This window comes from Oncorhynchus tshawytscha, linkage group LG15 (assembly GCF_018296145.1).
Source record: "Oncorhynchus tshawytscha isolate Ot180627B linkage group LG15, Otsh_v2.0, whole genome shotgun sequence".
In the NCBI taxonomy this organism is placed as follows: domain Eukaryota; kingdom Metazoa; phylum Chordata; class Actinopteri; order Salmoniformes; family Salmonidae; genus Oncorhynchus; species Oncorhynchus tshawytscha.
This window is the reverse complement of record NC_056443.1, coordinates 31433194-31451959: the sequence shown is the minus strand read 5'-3', so window position 1 is coordinate 31451959 and position 18766 is coordinate 31433194. Positions and strand designations below refer to the sequence as shown.

Here is an 18766-nt window from a genome sequence, read left to right as displayed (position 1 = left end):
CACTAACCCTTAGTGGAAAGACCAAGGCCAGAGCGAGATGGATGGAAAGAAAACAGACCACTCTGCGGTGCCTATAGTCATCTGACGGACACCACTCTGCGGTGCCTATAGTCATCTGACGGACACCACTCTGCGGTGCCTATAATCATCTGACGGACACCACTCTGCGGTGCCTATAGTCATCTGACGGACACCACTCTGCGGTGCCTATAGTCATCTGACGGACACCACTCTGCGGTGCCTATAGTCATCTGACGGACACCACTCTGCAGTGCCTATAATCATCTGACGGACACCACTCTGCGGTGCCTATAATCATCTGACGGACACCACTCTGCGGTGCCTATAGTCATCTGACGGACGGACACCACTCTGCGGTGCCTATAATCATCTGACGGACACCACTCTGCGGTGCCTATAGTCATCTGACGGACACCACTCTGCGGTGCCTATAGTCATCTGACGGACACCACTCTGCAGTGCCTATAATCATCTGACGGACACCACTCTGCGGTGCCTATAGTCATCTGACGGACACCACTCTGCGGTGCCTATAGTCATCTGACGGACACCACCCTGCGGTGCCTATAATCATCTGATGCTAGTGATCTCCACTGATATTTCTACATGTTGCTTTGGCATGGCACTGGGCGTGCACACACACACACACACACACACACACCTGACTGATTACAGGGGAACACAGTCGCTCAGCTCAGAACACGGTCATGTCATGCTCACAGGGTGTCATTGGACACCGCTGATACTGATTGTGACCTTCCTGTTGTGAGGCTGACATCAGACTAAGGTGGAAAAGCGATGTGGTATTAACGTGACCCCTAGACACTGGTCTGAGGACAGTTTTGCACTTCCCTGCCTAATGATCACTATTTGGATATGTGGTGGCTAGGCTCATCCTGGATCTGTGCCTAAGTAACAACTTCTAGAAGGGGAAAAAAACAAAAGAAAAACCTGAGCTGTCATATTGGCGAAGCTATTTTGTAGTTTGTTTTTCTCGTTGGTCCGTTGTGTTTGTAGCTAGTACCTTGTGTTGTCGGAGCAGGGGAAATGAAAGTTCCAGATTTCACCCTAAAAATGAGACTTTTGAGGAAGTGCGTGGGTTAAGAGTCACATCAGTGCGTTGTTGCCACTTCACAAATATGGCCCCTGTGGATGACTGGAAGTAAACTACCCTATTTGTTGTTGGATCAGAGCTGACTGGCGGAGATGGCCTCGGAGCTAACCAAGAAAGAACGAAAGAAAGAGAGAAAAGAGTGAGAGATTGCTGCAGCATCTAGAGTAGAAAATCGCCTCTGTTTTTTACACCTCATAAGCACTGGTTGATTGTAGAGCTGGGAATTGCCAGGGACCTTATGATACAATATTATCGCAAAACTTAGTTGCAGATACGATATATATTGAGATTCTCACGATTCTATATGTATTGAGATTTGATACTGTGATTTTATTACAATTCGATTTTCCAAACATATTGCTCATCGTATGTCTGCTGCACAAGAACCAGAGAGAGCCACGAGAAAACCAGTTTTGATCAGTCATGGAAATAATTTAAAAAGATGGAGAGAAAAAAATACAGGTTTCGGTGGAGGTTCAGCAAACTAGTGCAAAAAATAATATTGCAATATATTGTCAAAAATAATATTCAATTCCCCCCCCCCCATCACTAGTTGATAGTTAAAGTAGGATTAGAGTGTAACAGGACTGTTCTCCACAAAAACAATGGGATATTCCAAAAGCAGATCTTTGTCAAAAAACAATGAATGCATTTCCATCCTGGTTACAAATGATTGGTCCTATAGTAAGACTGTTGTCCCATGTTCCAGAACCTTCTTGGTTCACAAGTTCATACTGACAGTCCTGGAGGACGACTGTTGGCTAAGATGTGGTTGTTGTCGTGGTGTGTGTGTGAAGGCAGCACCATTAATCTATTACACCCCTGGAGGGGCCAGACTGCACAAGGCCAAGTTCAACCAGCATTCACACACACACACACACGTTTCTGTTAAGAAAATATGGCGCTGGCCATTTGACCAGCAACATTTTAAATTAGTTGTGGGACAATAGATCCCAAATTCATACAACCAGTAGGAATACATCAAATTAAAATTCTGATAAAACTATTATTTCATCACATGATAAGCGCAGCAATGCACACAAGGCAGTAAACTACATTCGAATGTTCCTTCCATAATGCAATTGGCGGGAAAACAGCATTGTCCAGAAGGGTAAAGCGGTTTCATGCGACCGATGTAATTTACACATTTTGATCATCTAATAGGATACTACTATTAAGTAAGGTAAGACACGCCTCATACTATGGTATTAAAACATCCAGGTTTCAAACAATGAAGTATGTTTTAAAACGCGCTCCTGCTGTCTCGACAGATTTTATCTCAAAGGCTCTGTATCTGTATACTACGTGTGTGATAAATAACTAATATACTGTACACTAGTGCCAATTTAATTCCACTAAATTATTCTAATTAACCTATAGACCAACACCATGACCAGTCAAACGTACAGTGCAGTCAGAAAGTATATAGACCCATGGACTTTTTCCACATTTTGTTATGTTGCAGCCGACAGGTAGCCTCGTGGTTAGAGCGTTGGACTAGTGACCGAAAGGTTGCATGATCGAATCCCCGAGGTGACAAGGTACAAAAAAAAAATCTGTCATTCTGCTACTGAACAAGGCAGTTAAACCACTGTTCCTAGACAGTCATTGAAAATAAGAATTTGTTCTTTAACTGACTTGCCTAGATAAATAAAGGTTAAATAAAATACAATATTTCATATGAATGGCCTAAATGGATCAACTTTCACTTAAACAAAAAAATCGAAAATTAAATCATTTTACACACAATACCCCATAATATTTGCACATTTTGTAAAAAGAAAACAAAAATCTCATAAGTATTCAGAGCCTTTACTCTATTTTGTTGAAGCACATTTGGCAGTGAGTCACATTTGGCAGTGAGTCTTCCTGCGTGTGACGCTTCAAGTTTGCCACACCTGTATTTGGGGAGTTTCTCCCATTTTTCTCTGCAGATCTTCTCAAGCTCTGTCAGGTTGGATGATGAGCGTCGCTGCACAGCTGTTTTCAGGTCTCTCCGGACTCTGGCTGGGCCACTCAAGGACATTCAGAGACTTGTCCCGAAGCCACTCCTGTGTTGTCTTGGCTGTGTGCTTCGTGTCGTTGTCCTGTTGGAAGGTGAACCTTCTCCCCAGTCTGAGGTCCTGAGCACTCTGGAGCAGTTTTCCATCAAGGATCTCTCTGTACTTCGCTCCGTTGATTTTTCCCTCGATCCTGACTAGGTCTCCCAGTCCCTGCTGCTGAAATACATTTGCACAGCATCATAACATGCTTAACCGTAGGGATGGTGCCAGGTTTCCTCCAGACGTTACGCTTGGCATTCAAGCCAAAGAGTTCAATCTTGGTTTCATCAGAGCAGAGATTCTTGTTTCTCATGGTTTTAGGGTTCTTTAGGTGACTTTTGGAAAACTCTAAGTGGGCTGTCATGTGGCTTCCGTCTGGCCACTCCACCATAAAGGCCTGATTGGCTTACTGTGGGACCTTATATAGACAGGTGTGTGCCTTTCCAAATCATGTCCAATCAATTGAATGTACAACAGGTGGACTCCAATCAAGTTGTAAAAACATCTCAAGGATGATCAATGGAAACAGGATGCACCAGAGCTCAATATCGAGTCTCATAGCAAAGGGTCTGAATACTTATGTAAATAAGGTATCTGTTTTTAATAAATTTGTAAACATTTCTAAAAACCTGTTCTCGGTTTGTCATTATACGATATTGTGTGTAGATCGAGAGAAAAAAATATAATATATATTGAATCCATTTTAGAAGAAGGCTGTAATGTAAAAAAACGTGGAAAAGGGGGAGGGGTCTGAATAGTTAACGAACGCACCTGTCGGTTGTTTTGCTCAGGGACACCAAAAGCCTCAAGACTCGTCTGAAAGTAGCCAGGTACCAGTTAAAAAATATATATATGAATAGAAGTAATGTATATATGGAAGTAGTTTGTGCCTTAAAAAAAAGGGGTTAAAAATGTATAAAAAAATATAATTCCATGATCTCAGATATAGGATAGACACTTTGTTTACTATCTGTTTAATCTATTATTCAATGACTTTCTATCGGCTAAGAAACATCCTCTCACTGTCAACTGCGTTTATTTTCAGCATAATTAACACGTGTAAATATTTCTATGAACTACTGAGACATAAACTGAACAAGTTCCACAGACACGTGACTAACAGAAATGGAAAAATGTGTCCCTGAACAAAGGGGGGATCCAAATCAAAAGTAACAGTCAGTATCTGGTGTGGCCACCAGCTGCATTAAGTACTGCAGTGCATCTCCTCCTCATGGACTGCACCAGATTTGCCAGTTCCTGCTGTGAGATGTTACCCACTCTTCCACCAAGGCACCTGCAAGTTCCCCGTTCATTTCTGGGGGTGGGGAATGGCCTAGCCCTCACCCTCCGATCCAACAGATCCCAGACGTGCTCAATTGGATTGAGATCCGGGCTCATTGCTGGCCATGGCAGAACACTGAAATTCCTGCAGGAAATCACGCACAGAATGAGCAGTATGTCTGGTGGCATTGTCATGCTGGAGGGTCATGTCAGGATGAGCCTGCAGGAAGGGTACCACATGAGGGAGGAGGATGTCTTCCCTGTAACGCACAGCGTTGAGATTGCCTGCAATGACAAGCTCAGTCCGATGATCCTGTGACACACCGCCCCAAACCATGACAGACCCTCCACCTCCAAATCGATCCCGCTCCAGAGTACAGGCCTGGGTGAAACGCTCATTCCTTCAACGATAAATGCAAATCCGACCATCACCACCGGTGAGACAAAACCGCGACTCGTCAGTGAAGAGCACTTTTTGCCAGTCCTGTCTGGTCCAACGACGGTGGGTTTGTGCCCATAGGCGACGTTGTTGCTGGTGAAGTCTGGTGAGGACCTGCCTTACAACAGGCCTATAAGCCCTCAGTCCAGCCTCTCTCAGTCTATTGCGGACAGTCTGAGCACTGATGGAGAGATTGTCCGTTCCTGGTGTAACTCAGAAAGTTGTTGTTGCCATCCTGTACCTGTCCTGCAGGTGTGATGTCCGGATGTACAGATGCTGTGCAGGTGTTGTTACACGTGGTCTGCCACTGCGAGGACGATCAGTTGTCCGTCCTGTCCCCCTGTAGCGCTGTCCTAGGCGTCTCACAGTACGGACATTGCAATTTATTTTTTTGGGCCACATCTACAGTCCTCATGCCTCCTTGCAGCATGTCTAAGGCACATTCACGCAGATGAGCAGGGACACTGGGCATCTTTCTTTTGGTGTTTTTCAGAGTCAGTAGAAAGGCCTCTTTAGTGTCCTATGTTTTCATAACTGTGACCTTAATTGCCTACCATCTAAGATGTTAGTGTCTGAACGACTGAACTGAGGTGGTGAGTGATAATCTTAGGACCTGGACCCAAGTCAACTGATTTGAAAGTGGCATTTCACCACCACACGCACAGCCGACACGCACAGCACACTACAACAGCCATGCAACAAAACACACGCAACAAGAGATAACCAGAACACACAACACACAAACAAAAGAGACATGCAAGGAGATGCGAGGTATGCAACCACACAAGAGTTGCTACAGCACCATCACAACGAAAACCGAATAGGAAAATGCCGGACAGATCAATACTACACAAGTCAATACTGGACAGAAAAACTAAACATGCAATGAAAACATGTTGGTAGAGCATAGTGCTTGCAATGCCAGGGTTGTCGGTTTGATTCCCACGGGGGACCAGAACGAAAATGTATGCACTCACTAACATTACTTACGGTTAGTCGCTCTGAATAACAGCGTCTGCTAAATGTAAACGTAAAATGATGTTCAAACAAGGCAAGAGTCACATGGACACACCAAGCAAAGGGGACAAGCTAAATGACAACAGAAAGCTATAGGCTAGCGGTATACAACAGAAAGCTATAGACTAGTGGTATACAACAGAAAGCTATAGACTAGTGGTATACAACAGAAAGCTATAGACTAGTGGTATACAACAGAAAGCTATAGACTAGTGGTATACAACAGAAAGCTACAGACTAGTGGTATACAACAGAAAGCTACAGACTAGTGGTATACAACAGAAAGCTATAGACTAGTGGTATACAACAGAAAGCTATAGACTAGTGGTATACAACAGAAAGCTATAGACTAGTGGTATACAACAGAAAGCTATAGACTAGTGGTATACAACAGAAAGCTATAGACTAGTGGTATACAACAGAAAGCTATAGACTAGTGGTATACAACAGAAAGCTATAGACTAGTGGTATACAACAGAAAGCTACAGACTAGTGGTATACAACAGAAAGCTACAGACTAGTGGTATAGCTTTGTGTGCCACCGGCAGAGAGATTGACAGACAGATAGACAGCGACAAAGGGCAAAGTGGGGGTCAGTAATGATGTGTCTGCGTGTGTGGAGTTAAGCCTGGCTACAGATAAGGCAGAGCAGAGTGGAATCTGTCCAGTGTATCTGTCACAGTGTCTAGCTACACTAGAATAGAGTGGAATCACCCCCCCCCCGGGTTAGGCCATCATTGGAAATAAAAATGTGTTCTTAACTGACTTGCCCTAGTTAAATAAAGGTTAAATAAAAAATAAAAACCAACAGCTGGCTAGGACAGGGAGGGGCACACACACACACACACACACACACACAGGGTCAAATGCGGGCACACACACATGCAAACACACACAAAGTCAAAAAAGGTACACACACACAGGAAACACAAAGAGTCCTCGAGTCCCTTTGGATCACAAAGGGGACATGACACGCGTCCTCAACCCAGGACCCGTGGGTTAAATGAAAACATTAACAGACATTCACGTCAGTCAGCATGTCATTAAGGCACAATGGGCTGAGAATTGCCTGTCAGAGGAAACTGACCCCCCCCCCATGTCAACTTAATTTGTGACGTCAGGCACATTCTAGTTCATTAAAATCACATGACAATAAATACGGCCTACATTCATATAGCCTACAGGTGAGTGTAAAATTGAGTCAGATCTCACAGCATTTATTATAGATTTTCATTTTCAGAATGAGTCTCAAGTGTCTCTGAAGTTTCCCCTGCAACAAAGCCAGGCAGCATTTCAAGCAGCCTACAGTGTGCTTTGTATCAGCTGAACAGTGGAACAGCCTGGCTGACAGTGGGGCCCTGAAGGACCCGAGACTTAGCAGCCCCTGGAGGATCCTGGCTTTTAGCTGCCCCCGTCACTGCCAAACTAAAATCAACAGGGCCACGCTATGGGGTAACCGCAACACAGACACAGCCGCACACACACACACACAGCCGCGCACACACACACAGCCGCACACACACAGCCGCACACGCACACACACACAGCCGCACACGCACACAGCCGCACACGCACACACACACAGCCGCACACACACACACACAGCCGCACACACACACACACGCACACAGCCGCACACACCTTTCATAGACAACATCTCTAAACTCACCACAGTGTCTTTCTCCCAATCCTCGGTAACAAGTGTTCGGTGAATGCAGAGGGGGAGAGATCAAGAGGGGGAGAGGCCAGGGCCCCCTCCAAAACTACGCTTGTATGTTCCAGAGAATGCTCAACCGCCCATTTTCCCCTTGGAGCGGCATGTATACGTTGTGGATTGTGTTAGATATCAGATGTGGTTGTGGATTGTGTTAGATATCAGATTTTGTTGTGGAATTTTTAAATATTACCTGGATATTGCTGCACTGTCGGATCTAGAAGCAAAATAATTTTGCTACACTCACAATAACATCTGCTAACCACGTGTCTGTGACCAATAACATCTGATTTGATTTGACAGGCACACACAAATATCCTCCTCTCTCTCGCTCTCTCCAGGCTGACTGACCAAAGGACCCACAGACCTAACACTGCTGAGACCAGTCTCCTGGCCTCATCTCACCCCTAATCATAACAAGCCCTGTTGAACGGTCTGTGAATAAAACAAGCATACTGAAATGTGTGTGTGTGTGTGTGTGTGTGTACTCACCTTGTTAGGCGCTGTGGTTGAGGGCGCTCCCAAACTTCCTGCAGAGAAAGAGACCAAAACTTGAGTACGCAGCTAAACACACACACACACACACACCAGGTAGGAGATGAAAAAGCACACCTGGTTACAGACACAGAGACAGAGAGGCGGCTGCAGCAGCATGAGACCATGTGACACAGTGGCCAAACACAGACAGGTGGCGAGGACGGACACCTTAACACAGAGAAAGAGAGAGCGGGAGAGAGAGAGGGAGAAGGAAGGGAGAGAGAAGGGAGAGAGAGAGAGGAGGGAGGAGAGAGAGGGAGGAGAGAGAGGGGGAGAGAAGGGAGAGAGAAGAGAGAGAGGAGAGAGAAGAAGGGAGAAAGAAAGGAGGAGGGAGAGGGAAGATGAGAGAGAAGAGATGAGAAGAGAGAGAGAAGGGAGAGAGAGGGAGAAGAGAGAGAGGGAGAGAGAGAAGAGAGAGAGAAGGGGAGAGAGAGAGAGAAGAGAGAGAGAGAGAGGGAAGCAGAGAGAGAGATGAGGAGGAGAGAGATGAGGGAGAGAGAGAGAGGGAGAGAGAGAGAGATGAGGGGAGAGAGAGAGAGAGAAGGGAGAGATGAGGGAGGAGAGAGAGAGGGAGAGAGAGAGAGAGAGAGAGAGAGGGAGAGATGAGGGAGAGATGAGGGGGAGAAGAGAGAGGAGATGAGGGAGAAAAGAGAGAGAGAAAAGGAGAGATGAGGGAGAAGAGAAAGGAGAGATGAGGGAGAAGAGAAAGAAATAGAGGGGGAGAGAGCGAGTGAAAGGTCGCCATAGGCAGACAGGCTATGTGCACACTGCCCACAAAATGAGGTGGAAACTGAGATGCAATTCCTAACTTCCTGCCAAATGTATGACCATATTAGAGAGACATATTTCCCTCAGATTACACAGATCCAAACTATTCGAAAACAAATCCAAGTTTGATAAACTCCCATATCTACTCGGTGAAATACCACAAGGTGCCATCACAGCAGCAAGATTTGTGACCCGTTGCCACAAGAAAAGGGCAACCAGTGTAGAAGAAACACCACTAACTACTTGCACATTGTTACAACACTGTATATAGACATAATGACATTTGAAATGGCTTTATTCTTTTGGAACTTTTGTGAGTGGTGTAATGGTTACTGTTAAACAATAACAATTATTTCACCTTTGTTTATTGTCTATTTCACTTGCTTTGGCAATGTAAACATTTGTTTCCCATGCCAATAAAGCCCCTTAAATTGAATTGAAATTGAAATGAGAGAGAGAGAAATGCTAAACCAGGTGATCTCACCTTAAACTTTGAAACATGAGCCGCAAAACATTTCACATAAGTCATCTGTGAAAACAACCTTTAAACACGTGATGTCACAGCTATAGTCATACCAGAAAAGAGACCTGTTTATTTTACAACAACGACATCATAGGAACACATCACAGTCATTTCTATCCTACCAACACAACTTTTTCTTCTCAAGCTATTTCTTTTAACACAACACTGCCAGGGTATCACAGGGGGTAATGTATCACAACACTGCCCAGGTATCACAGGGGGTAATGTATCACAACACTGCCCAGGTATCACAGGGGGTAATGTATCACAACACTGCCCAGGTATCACAGGGGGTAATGTGTCACAACACTCAGGGGTAATGTACAACACTGCCCAGGTATCACAGGGTGTAATGTATCAACACTGCCAGGGTATCACAGGGGGTAATGTATCACAACACTGCCAGGGTATCACAGGGGGTAATGTATCACAACACTGCCAGGGTATCACAGGGGGTAATGTATCACAACACTGCCAGGCATCACATGGGGAAACTTGACGTATTAGCAGTCTGAACCTGGAACACCAAGGATAACTCCTCCCCCTTCATCCATCCATCTACAGTATCTTAGCATCCTGTAAGGCCCTGCTCTTAGCATCCTGTAAGGCCCTGCTCTTAGCATCCTGTAAGGCCCTGCTCTTAGCATCCTGTAAGGCCCTGCTCTTTGCATCCTGTAAGGCCCTGCTCTTAGCATCCTGTAAGGCCCCTGCTCTTAGCATCCTGTAAGGCCCTGCCCTGGGACTGCTCTTAGCATCCTGTAAGGCCCTGCTCTGGGACTGCTCTTAGCATCCTGTAAGGCCCTGCTCTGGGACTGCTCTTAGCATCCTGTAAGGCCCTGCTCTGGGACTGCTCTTAGCATCCTGTAAGGCCCTGCTCTGGGACTGCTCTTAGCATCCTGATTGGCTGAGCCTTGGATACAGCCAGTATTGCTCCAAATGCGCATCACTCATTGGCATACAGTCAGTAGTCACCCAAAGCCACCCCACCCAAACTTTTCTCATCGGATCTACACAAATCACATAGGTCACCTATTTTGGATACAGAACGGCGAATTTCGCCAAAAGGTGACTAGTTTGCATCCCTGTGTCCTTCTCTCCCTTATCCCCCAGTCCTGGGAGGGGGGCCTCTATAAGATGAGAGGAGATAATTGCAAGGGAGATATTTGAATGTGGAGCGAAAGAGGACAGAGAAAGAAGGGAGAAGAACGGAAATAGACAATGAGTTAAAGAAACCAGAAATAATTGTTGACTTTCTGGATTATTAAAGAAAGCTAAAAACTTGAATATGCGTTGGACCAAGTCCATTTCAAGCTTATCTTTCTAAAAAATAAAAAACAGGCAAGTTCCTGCTTTATAGAAGGCTAAAGGGTTGCTCAACACCATGGTCAAACTTCGCTGCAATCATCACCACAAACACTTACCTAAATATCAGCATCATGCTCAGGCCAGCTACGGTGATAACATTGTAAATCTCTCACACACAACTAAACTTCTCTGGTATAAAACTGGTTTCAAAAACGCAAAAAGGAGACATTGGAGAAAGCACAGAAAAGTTGAATCTCAAATGGAGATTGGTAGAGATTTCAGCTTTGTTGCTGTCGTGTCTTCGGCATCATTAAACTGAAGACTTATTTTATCAAATGACTCTAATTATTATTACGCGATTAAACTGATTAATCATGTAACTGTGATTAACTAGGAAGTCGGGGCACCGAGGAAAATATTCAGATTACAAAAGTTATAATTTTCCTAATACAACTTTTCAGATATTTTAAATATCTGATCAATTAGTCTTCTGATTACTCAATTATTCTCTCTCTCAAGTTAGTCTCATTTCAAATGTTGTAAATGGTTGGTTATCTGCACTAACCCAGTCTTCACTATGAGTCATCCATACATCAGTTCATAAATAAATTATTTAACACAATTAACTAAATAATCACAGAAGTGCACACACAAACAAACAAAGTAAATATGGTTTCAAGAAATGATAGGGGAATGTGCCTAGTGGTCTAAACCGGCATGGCAGCTTGTTAGACAAAATGGGGAGTGGGGGGGGTCAACTGAGTCACTACAGAGTTGATAATTATAACAATTGAAATGCTAATCCTTTGCACATGAACCGCTCACTCATTCAGGAACAATTGCAATCAATATATATATTTACGCTCAGTGTCGTCTTGATCGCTGGTGAAAAGTTTGTTTCTTTTGTAGAATTGTCCGTCTCCCTCTCTCTGCCGTGGTCAGAATGGATACTTCAGAGTAACATTCAGCGATGTTGTTGTTGAATGGATGTTTCGGCAGTTGTCGTTCTTCAAGTTCAATGATACCGAATTCCTAGCTGCAGACTAGTAATTAATATCAAAGATTTGTTCTTATTCTGTCGGTATCGATAGTCTAAGAGTTTAACCACGTGGGATGGTTAAAAGATTCAGCAGGCTGGTCTCAAACCTTGGCCCTCTCGTTATCGAGGTAAGCTGGTCTGCAAACCTTGTCCTATCGTAATTGAGAGAAACATGAGAAATTCTCAAGGTGGGGGTTTTATTCGGAAGAGCAGAAAAAGGCTGTCTCATGACGCCAGGCGTGCCAGTGACGTAAGTGAAACTTTACACAGAAATACAATTCTCTCACATTACATCATTACATAGCATCACATAATTTCACAAATAGTTCACAAATCATTTTTCCTCATTCATCCTGTACAGCAATTAGATGCAAGCCTCATAACTGAGGCTATTATATAAACAGCATTAATGTGGCCGTATTGTCTCCCATGAGTTTCACAAAATTGTACCAAACGGACCAGTTCGTAGCTGGATTCTTCACCGAACTTTTATGCCTTCTCCAGAACATAAATGTTGTTCGGACCTCAAGTTCTGTGAGGTGGAAGAAATTCTTTTGTTCCCTCTATGAAACTTCATGCCTCTCTATACTGTGGCCATGAGGAGATAATCTCCACCAGGAATTTACGACCTGAGGTCGCAGCAGAGAGGTGCTCGCTGTACCCAAAGAGGGAAACGTCATGACATTGCTATCTCTGAGGCATAGCTTAGAGATGGTGTGTCTGGCCATCGCAGCGCTTAGTGTGAAAACCAAGTTCCAGGAAAAACCACAGCCGTGTCTTCACAGCTCTATGTACAGACTGCAAACACACACACACACACACACACACACACACACACACACCATTTATTGGTTTGCTTGATCGCTTATTTGTGTGGGGGATTTTCCAGCGCAATCTTTAAATAGGCCTAGTGAACCACCACAAGCATCAGCTAAGAAAATAACAAGAAAAGGGGAGGAACACACTCAGCGTGTCAGAGGTCCAAAACCAATTTAGATTCGTGAAGTTGAGGTGGAGGTAGACTTTAAAAATTACACCTGTTTTAACTAGGCAAATAAGTTAAGAACAAATTATTATTTAGAATGACGGCCTAGGAACAGTGGGTTAAACTGCCTTGTTCAGGGGCAGAACGACAGATTTTTACCTTGTCAGCTCGGGGATTCGATATAGCAACCATTTGGTTACTGACCCAACGCTCTAACCACTAGGCTACCTGCCTCCCCTACACTCTAACCACTAGGCTACCTGCCTCCCCTACACTCTAACCACTAGGCTACCTGCCTCCCCTACACTCTAACCACTAGGCTACCTGCCTCCCCTACACTCTAACCACTAGGCTACCTGCCGCCCCTACACTCTAACCACTAGGCTACCTGCCCCCCCTACACTCTAACCACTAGGCTATCATACCTTCATTTACACTTCTATTCAGAAAGAGGTCTGCCTTTCTGTCCTTCAGCCAGCTGGGTTCACTTCCTGGCTTCAGAGGCCCAATGGCACACAGGGATTAAAAATAGCCAGCTGTCAATCAAAACACTTGACGACCCCAAGAGCTCTAGCTAGCGTACGTCGAGACATTGCTGCACTCGTCCAGACATATTTTTCTGTCTGGACGAGTGCAGCAAAACAGGCTAACCCCGGCTGGTGGACACTGGAGGGAGGGAGAGAGGGGGAAGAAAGGAAATAAGAATAAAAAATAGATGTCTGGTCTGTTGGTGACATTTCCACCTCTTCAGAGAGGAGGCCAATAGAGGAAAAGGAAGCTCTGTCCAAACTGGGGTTTCTGTTTCTCTCCCTCCGCTATCACTCTCTCACTTCCTCCCGCCTCCTCACTACAACTGGTTGAGTCTGCAGTACATTCTGCTTTTTGGGAGTTCATTTACACAGAGACAACTTCCCCGGCCAGACAGTGTTGCTGTTCTTCAGTCTATATACAGTTAATTAGGACAGGGAAATAAAACACAGAAGTGTTGGAATGTACACAGCTGGGGACAACCTATTGACCAAGCAGAACACAACCTAGTGCATGTGGTCTTCGCTGGGGATCAATGTAACATCCCACAGAAGAACCAAAGGATCCTGATTCTGACTTGGTGCATCTGTGGACCTGCCAATAGTCCTGGCAAGCAGAGGGCAGCACCACCATAGGTCACTAGGTCTATGTACTTCCATTTTAACACAACTAATCAAGCCAAACGGTAGTTCCACATAAAAAAATACTCAGGCCTTCATAATAACAGGAAGTCCTGACTCTCTCTTTTCCAACAGGAAGTCCTGACTCTCTCTTTTCCAACAGGAAGTGAGAGTGAGATCACCACCGTTTCCTCCGGCCAAAACTCCCACCTGGACCTAGTAAGGATATGAATGAATGCTTCTTGCCATCTACTGCACCGGGAAGTGTATGAGCAGTGGACTGTCCACCAAGCATCCGTAGCGGTGCACAAGGTCACCAGGGTAAAAGACGATGACAGTCATTTATGTAAAGCGGGGTCAATAAGTCACTAGTGTCACTGTGTGATGACTGACCTGGCTGTACTTCCCCCTACCTCACAGTGCATGGCAGGCTGAATGACATTCTGAAAAGCCACACACACGTAGGTTTAGCACGAGAAGGTCAATGCTGGGTTTGGCACAATAACTTCCTCATGCTTTTAGAGGTTCAATAGGAAGCAGACAGACACTGACAAGATAAGTTAGGGTCCTTGATAAAATAAAATAAAACACAACACAACACACAGACGCATCAGAGTCAGTAGGAGAGAGTAGAGATGCCATTGCAGAGAAACGTACTAACACACTGCATGGCATCGTATGATCGGATTCTTCAGAACAACGCGTTACCCAAATGAAAGAACACCAATGGTGAGTCATCAACACAAGACATCTAGCTTGGCTAATTTCTGTGACTGTGTGGTAGACTGGAGGGGCTCAGAAGAGCCTGAATATGGTTGAACAACATTGATGACAGTGGGGCCTCTAATCTCCAAATCCTCACCAAGCTCTGGTGACGGTCATGACAGCACCCGCCCATCTCTTAGCTAATAATCAGTTGAAAAACACACACACACACACACATTATTCCTGTTGGTATTACACTGAACACAACATCCTGAGGACTCAGACTTGTCATCCTAATGGTCAGGGTGCAGGGCTTTGATTGGTGTCCCCTGTGCTCTGCTCTGTTCGTCTGACGACAGACGAGGACTTCATTAAGACCAACCCCCGCCCCCGGGTCGGAGGTCAAGTCTGTCAGCCATCCAGGGGGTGCGGTGACTTGTGGGGGGGAATCATTGTCTACCAATTGAATGTGTTGCATGTAAAAGCCCCTAAAAGCAATATCAAGAGGCTTCCAACAGTCTTCCACATTTAGTGTCAGCGGGATGGTCACAAATGTCTGAATGAAACCCATTGAAGCCAAATGTCTCAGGGAGGCCGGCTTTATCACAGTAGAAATTAGGTTAACCTTTAGCTTGGGGAAATGTGTTTGATATTGATAGGTGAGGGGTGACATGATGTATTGTGGTAGGTGAGAGGTGACACGGTGTATTGGTGGTAGGTGAGAGGTGACATGATGTATTGGTGGTAGGTGAGAGGTGACATGATGTATTGGTGGTAGGTGACATGATGTATTGGTGGTAGATGAGAGGTGACATGATGTATTGGTGGTAGAGAGAGGTGACACGATGTATTAGTGGTAGGTGAGAGGTGACATGATGTATTGGTGGTAGGTGAGAGGTGACACGATGTATTGGTGGTAGGTGAGAGGTGACATGATGTATTTGGTAGGTGAGAGGTGACATGGTGTATTGGTGGTAGGTGACATGATGTATTGGTGGTAGATGAGAGGTGACACGATGTATTGGTGGTAGATGAGAGGAGGCACAATGTATTGTGGTAGGTGAGAGGTGACACGATGTATTGGTGGTAGGTGACATGATGTATTGATGTATTGGTGGTAGATGAGAGGTGGCATATGAGAGGTGACATGATGTATTGGTGGTAGGTGAGAGGTGACATGATGTATTGGTGGTAGGTGAGAGGTGACATGATGTATTGGTGGTAGGTGAGAGGTGACATGATGTATTGGTGGTAGGTGAGAGGTGACATGATGTATTGGTGGTAGAGAGAGGTGACATGGTGTATTGGTGGTAGGTGACATGATGTATTGGTGGTAGATGAGAGGTGACAGATGTATTGGTGGTAGATGAGAGGAGGCACAATGTATTGTGGTAGGTGAGAGGTGACACGATGTATTGGTGGTAGGTGACATGATGTATTGATGTATTGGTGGTAGATGAGAGGTGGCATATGAGAGGTGACATGATGTATTGGTGGTAGGTGAGAGGTGACATGATGTATTGGTGGTAGATGAGAGGTGACATGATGTATTGGTGGTAGAGAGAGGTGACACGATGTATTAGTGGTAGGTGAGAGGTGACACGATGTATTAGTGGTAGGTTACATGATGTATTGGTGGTAGTTGAGAGGTGACACAGTGTATTGGTGGTAGGTGACATGATGTATTGGTGGTAGGTGAGAGGTGGCATGATGTATTGGTGGTAGGTGAGTGGTGACACGATGTATTGGTGGTAGGTGAGAGGTGACATGATGTAAGGTGGTAGATGAGAGGTGGCATGATGTATTGGTGGTAGATGAGAGGTTACACGATGTATTGGTGGTAGGTGACATGATGTATTGATGATTGGTGGTAGTTGAGAGGTGACATGATGTATTGGTGGTAGGTGAGAGGTGACATGATGTATTGGTGGTAGATGAGAGGTGACATGATGTATTGATGTATTGGTGGTAGATGAGAGGTGACACGATGTATTGGTGGTAGATGAGAGGTGACACGATGTATTAGTGGTAGGTGAGAGGTGACACGATGTATTAGTGGTAGGTGAGAGGTGACACGATGTATTAGTGGTGAGAGGTGACACAGTGTATTGGTGGTAGGTGACACGATGTATTGGTGGTAGGTGAGAGGTGACACGATGTATTGGTGGTAGGTGAGAGGTGACACGATGTATTAGTGGTAGGTGAGAGGTGACACGATGTATTAATGGTAGGTTCAATGATGTATTGGTGGTAGGTGAGAGGTGACACAGTGTATTGGTGGTAGGTGACATGATGTATTGATATATAGGTGGTAGATGAGAGGTGACACGATGTATTGGTGGTAGGTGACATGATGCATTGATGTATTGGTGGTAGATGAGAGGTGGCATGATGTCTTGGTGGTAGATGAGAGGTGACATGATGTATTGGTGGTAGGTGAGAGGTGACATGATGTATTGGTGGTAGGTGAGAGGTGACATGATGTATTGGTGGTAGGTGAGAGGTGACATGATGTATTGGTGGTAGGTGAGAGGTGACATGATGTATTGGTGGTAGGTGAGAGGTGACATGATGTATTGGTGGTAGGTGAGAGGTGACATGATGTATTGGTGGTAGGTGAGAGGTGACATGATGTATTGGTGGTAGAGAGAGGTGACATGATGTATTGATGTATTGGTGGTAGATGAGAGGTGACACGATGTATTGGTGGTAGATGAGAGGTGACACGATGTATTGGTGGTAGATGAGAGGTGACATGATGTATTGGTGGTAGGTGATTGATGTATTGATGGTAGGTGAGAGGTGACATGATGTATTGGTGGTAGGTGAGAGGTGACACGATGTATTGGTGGTAGATGAGAGGTGACACGATGTATTGGTGGTAGATGAGAGGTGACACAATGTATTAGTGGTAGGTGAGAGGTGACACGATGTATTAGTGGTAGGTGAGAGGTGACAGTGTATTGGTGGTAGGTGACATGATGTATTGGTGGTAGGTGAGAGGTGACACGATGTATTGGTGGTAGGTGAGAGGTGACACGATGTATTGGTGGTAGGTGACATGATGTATTGATGTATTGGTGGTAGATGAGAGGTGAAAGAACACCAAGAACACACAATCTGTGTCAGAAATAGGAATGACTTCTATTTTAGCCCTTTGCGTCGGAGACGCTCGTTGTCGTGTGCGAGCAGTGTGGGTGCGATAATTAAATAACATGGATTTCTACATTTATTTTGCGGCGCTTGCGCACGCGACAAGTCCGGTCGGGTCAGCATGTGAGAGACGCCCTAGTCAGATCCCAGCGTAGAGACGCCCTAGTCAGATCCCAGCGTAGAGACGCCCTAGTCAGATCCCAGCGAAGAGACGCCCTAGTCAGATCCCAGCGTAGAGACGCCCTAGTCAGATCCCAGCGTAGAGACGCCCTAGTCAGATCCCAGCGTAGAGACGCCCTAGTCAGATCCCAGCGTAGAGACGCCCTAGTCAGATCCCAGCGTAGAGACGCCCTAGTCAGATCCCAGCGTAGAGACGCCCTAGTCAGATCTCAGCGTAGAGACGCCCTAGTCAGATCCCAGCGTAGAGACGCCCTAGTCAGATCCCAGCGTAGAGACGCCCTAGTCAGATCCCAGCGTAGAGACGCCCTAGTCAGATCCCAGCGTAGAGACGCCCTAGTCAGATCCCAGCGTAGAGACGCCCTAGTCAGATCCCAGCGTAGAGACGCCCTAGTCAGATCCCAGCGTAGAGACCCCCTAGTCAGAGCCCAGCGTAGAGACCCCCTAGTCAGAGCCCTTTGCTAAGGGTGCATTCGTAAATTCACTTTGGCTATCTACTCCGATTTCAGAGCACTCTCGTCTGAGTGTACCAGCGTGCAGAATAGCTTATGAATCTACGAGCGCTCAACACCCGTTGGGGCCTGGAGGGGTTGTGCAGGGGAGAACAACACTTAGGAGGATTAGAGGTGTTTGATTTCAATACCTGAGGGCTGACTGGCTCTCTCTCTCTCTCTCTCTCTCTCTACAACCCTGTAATTACCCAACCTCTCACTCATACCTTTGTGTAGACATGGGTGGTAGGAGAAATCCACAGCTAGAGATATGATGAACTGTGGTAAGAGCAGGCTTGTGGACTTC

The 18766-nt window shown here is 45.4% G+C and overlaps 1 protein-coding gene across 1 annotated transcript in view; it reads right to left on the bottom strand.

Moving 5' to 3' along the window:
* The window catches only part of LOC112237317 (suppressor of hairless protein homolog), a 95878-nt gene that overhangs the window by 38276 nt on the left and 38836 nt on the right, over positions 1–18766 (bottom strand). Inside the window, exon 2 of the mRNA XM_042298469.1 lies at positions 8121–8158. The gene's annotated coding sequence lies outside the window, so the exon portion shown is untranslated. The remainder of the gene's footprint in view (positions 1–8120; positions 8159–18766) is intronic.